We start from the raw sequence: 5,000 nt of genomic DNA, 5'->3' as shown, positions 1-5,000 counted from the left end.
GTGCTAAGAGACCCCCAGGAGTTACCAGAATTCATCACGAAAGGGGTAACCTACCTCCTACCGAAGGATCGTAACACGGCTAATCCAGCTAAGTACAGACCAATAACATGTCTCTTAAGTCTGTATAAAGTGCTCTCGTCGGTAATCACTCGAAAAGTGCAGGACCATTGCGAGGTGAACAGAGCGATGACTGAGGAACAGAAAGGCTGCCGCAAAAACACGCAAGGCTGCAAAGATCAGGTCATCATTGATGCGGTTATTGTTGGCCAGGCAAGCCGAAGCAAACGAAACCTTGGTATGGCGTACATCGACTATAAGAAGGCATACGACTCGGTACCTCACTCGTACCTCATAAGGGTACTGAAGTTGTATAAAATAGGCGATGGCGTCATCAGGTTGATGCAGCACGCAATGGGAATGTGGAGCACGTCTCTCCACGTTACCGACGGAGCAACAGTGTTACGGTCTAGAACTCTCAGCATAAGGAGGGGGATTTTTCAAGGCGACACCTTCAGTCCGCTATGGTTTTGTCTCGCGATGAACCCCCTTAGCAGAGCACTCAACCGATGCAGCTATGGCTATCAATTGAAAAGTGGGACTATAAGTACAAAAGTAACCCACACCTTCTACATGGATGATTTGAAGTTGTTTGCGGAATCAAAGGCGTAGCTGCGCCATCTGTTACAGGTGGTGACAACGTTCAGTAACGATATCCGGATGGAGTTTGGTGTCGACAAATGCCGACTTGTCAACCTTCATCGAGGCAAATTAGTGGACGCCGACAGTTTCCGCATCAACGAACGAGACGAAATTCGAAGTATGGCTGAAGGTGAATCGTACAAATACTTGGGTTTCCTGCAACTGAAAGGTTTTCACCACACCGCGATCAAGAAAGAGCTGCAGGAAAAGTTCTTGTATCGTGTCAGCCGTATTTTGAAGTCCTTCCTCTCAGCCGGCAACAAAACGAAAGCAATCAACACGTTTGCCGTGCCATTGTTGACATATAGCTTCGGGGTGGTCAAATGGACCAAAACGGATTTGGAGGCGAACGCGCGTTGCGAGTGTCGCTCACCAAATTCCGTATGCACCACCCAAAATCAGCAACCGAAAGAGTTACCTTGCCACGTATTGAAGGAGGAAGGGGTGTCACCGATATACAAGCGCTCTGCGCTTTTCAGATACAGCAGTTGCGGAGGTACTTCGTAGAAAGCCAGAATCGTCACGAAATCTACCGCACTGTTTGTGGAGCAGACTACGGGTTCAGCGCCCTGCATCTGGCGCAAGAGGACTACCAGCTGAACTGCGATGTAAAAACTACGGACGAGAAGATCGCAGCGTGGAAGCTGAAAGAGCTGCATGGGACGCACCCCCATCAGTTAGATCAAACACATATTGATAAGGTGGCATCAAATGCGTGGCTGGTGCGAGGTGATCTGTTTATGGAGACAGAAGGTTTTATGATAGCCATCCAGGATCGGGTCATTGCGACGAAGAACTACCGTAGGTACATATTGCACGAAGAGGTGGAAGATCGATGCAGAAAGTGCAATGCGGTAGGGGAAACGATCGAACATGTCGTCGCAGGTTGTCAGGCGTTAGCAGAGGCAGCCTATCTCGGTCGACATTTTGCGGTCGCCAAAATTGTGCACCAACAACTTGCACTGAAGCACAATTTGGTGAACCACTATGTGCCCCACTACAAGTACCTGCCGAGTCCGGTTCTGGAGAATAGCTGCGTAAAATTGTACTGGGATCGCGAGATCACTACAGACGTCCTGATACGTGCCAACCGTCCCGACATTGTGGTCTACGACAAAAGGATGAAGCGGGTAACCATCATCGACATCGCTGTACCGTTAGATCGTAATGTCCAATCAACATTCTCGACCAAGATTACGAAATACCACGATTTGGCTGAGGAGTTGAGGCAGATGTGGCACCTTGAGGGTGTACGTATAGTCCCGGTAGTAATCTCTGCTACTGGACTGGTTCCCTATGCCCTTATAAATTCCCTGGAAGAGTTGGAGCTGAGAAATGAACTACACAGCATACAGAAAGCAGAGGTTCTTGGGACCTGCAACACGGTACGAAGGTTTCTGAACCACCACAACACATCCAACTAAAGCAGACGGTATTAGGATTAGGATCAAACTTGACGAATCCACCGAGCCTAACCCCTTTGGCATTCAAGATAGCCCGGGGTAGGTGAAATGTTCCAGCAATATGCTGAGAAGTGCGAAATTCGGATAATAATAATAATAATAATAATAATAATAATAATAATAATAATAATAATAATAATAATAATAATAATAATAATAATAATAATAATAATTATAATAATAATAATAATAATAATAATAATAATAATAATAATAATAATGATAATAATAATAATAATAATAATAATAATAATAATAATAATAATAATAATAATAATAATAATAATAATAACACGTCTATGACGTGTTCTTGCCGTTTTGTTGAATGTGGATGGAAATGAATGGGACTAGACTGGGGCGTGGATGGATTTCAGGAAAATGTATATAAGGGACATGTAGGGTAGGTCACGACTCGCCAAGACACCACGAACAGAAACAGCTGGTCCTCTACCCTCGGCCCGGAGGGAAGTTATTAATTTAGACCTGGCGTCACGGTGTACAGGGCATGACCAAACAACGTGCTCTATGTCGTGATAATCTTCATCACAGGCACAGATACCACTTTCCCCGAGCCCAATACGACGGAGATGCGCATCAAATCTATAGTAATTGGACATAAGCCGCGACATCACGCAAATGAAACCTCGACCTACATCCAACCCCTTGAACCACGGGCTCGTCGATACCTTGGGGATAATGGAATGTAACCACCTTCCCAGTTCCCCTCTAGTCCAAGAATTTTGCCAACTGATGATCGTTTTCTGACGTACAAGTGCGTAAAACTCATTAAAAGCAATTGGTCTTTCATAAATTTCACCGTTTGTTGCACCCACCTTAGCCAAAGAGTCCGCTTTCTCATTACCCGGTATCGAGCAGTGAGAAGGGACCCACGCTAAGGTAATCTGAGTAGATTTTTTGGATAAAGCACTCAGATGTTCCCGTATTTTCCCCAGGAAATACGGAGAGTGCTTAACATCTTTCATCGGTCGGAGAGCCTCAATGGAGCTGAGACTGTCCGTAAAGATGAAATAATGGTCCGTGGGCATTTTTTCGATCATCCCTAGGGTGTACTGAATTGCAGCTAATTCTGCGACGTAAACAGAAGCAGGATTATCAAGTTTATGGGAGACGGTTAAATTGTTATTGAAGATACCGAAGCCAGTCGACCCATCGAGAAGTGATCCGTCAGCGTAGAACATATTGTTGCAGTTGATGTTTCGATATTTATTGGAAAATATTTTGGGGATCTGCTGCACGCGTAAATGATCCGGGATTCCACGAGTTTCTTCTATCATGGATGTATCGAAAAACACAGTAGAATCAGAAGTATTTGATAAGTTGATACGAATTGGAATATTCGAAGAAGGGTTAATATTTGGGGACATGTGATTGAAATACAATGTCATAAAACGGGTTTGAGAATTAAGTTCGATTAACCTCTCAAAATTTTCAATCACAGGACGGTTCAAGACCTCACATTTGATAAGAATATGAGAAGACAGGCTCCAGAAGCGGTTTTTCAATGGTAGAACTCCAGCTAAGACCTCCAAACTCATCGTATGGGTCGACTGCATGCAACCCAAGGCGATACGCAAACAACGATATTGTATTCGCTCCAGTTTGGTCAAATGTGTGTTTGCTGCGGAGCGGAAGCAGAAACACCCGTACTCAATAACAGACAGTATCGTTGTTTGGTAAAGCCTTATGAGGTCTCCTGAATGGGCTCCCCACCATTGTCCGGTTATTGTACGAAGAAAATTCACTCTTTGTTGACATTTTTTCATCAGATACCTCACGTGACAACCCCAGGTGCCTTTAGAGTCGAACCAGACACCAAGATATTTGTGTACCAAAACCTGAGAAATCGTTTTACCCATTAGTTGTGTTTGAAGCTGAGCAGGTTCATGCTTCCTAAAAAAAACTACTGTCTCAGTCTTCTCCGGAGAGAATTCGATACCTAGCTGTAAAGCCCAAGCAGACAAATTGTCCAAGGTATCTTGCAATGGTCCTTGCAAATCGGCAGCTTTGGCTCCTGTAACAGAGACCACGCTGTCGTCTGCAAGTTTGAATTTGCCAGACATTCGTCGATGTCATTTACATAAAAATTGTAAAGAAGGGGGCTTAAACATGAGCCCTGGGGAAGACCCATGTAGCTAATGCGAAAAGTTGCCAAATCGCCGTGCGTAAAATGCATGTGCTTTTCGGACAACAAATTGTGCAAAAAATTGTTCAAAATTGGAGAAAATCCTTGTCGGTGAAGTTTACCCGAAAGAATGTCAATAGAAACGGAATCAAAAGCCCCCTTAATGTCCAAGAACGCAGACGCCATTTGTTCTTTGCGAGCATACGCCAGCTGAATATTTGTTGAAAGCAACGCAAGACAATCATTCGTCCCTTTGGCACGGCGGAAGCCAAATTGAGTATCTGATAGTAGACCATTTGATTCAACCCAATGGTCTAAACGACGGAGTATCATTTTTTCCATCAATTTCCGGATACATGATAGCATTGCAATCGGCCTATAAGAGTTGTGATCAGAAGCTGGCTTCCCTGGTTTTTGGATGGCGATCACCTTCACTCTCCTCCAATCCTGCGGTACAATGTTTTGCTCCAGGAACTTATTGAACAAGTTCAACAAGCACCTCTTGGCATTGCCGGGTAGATTCTTCAACAAGTTGAATTTGATTCTATCTAACCCAGGCGCGTTATTGTTACAGGACAGGAGGGCAACTGAAAATTCTGCCATCGTAAAAGGTGATTCTATCGCGTCGTGGCTCGGAGACGCATCGCGAACAATGTTTTGCTCAGGAACAGAGTCCGGACAACTTTCCTGGCAAA

This window comes from Wyeomyia smithii, chromosome 1 (genome assembly GCF_029784165.1).
Source record: "Wyeomyia smithii strain HCP4-BCI-WySm-NY-G18 chromosome 1, ASM2978416v1, whole genome shotgun sequence".
NCBI classification, from domain to species: domain Eukaryota; kingdom Metazoa; phylum Arthropoda; class Insecta; order Diptera; family Culicidae; genus Wyeomyia; species Wyeomyia smithii.
The sequence above is the reverse complement of the archived record's forward strand: the minus strand, read 5'-3'. Positions refer to the sequence as shown.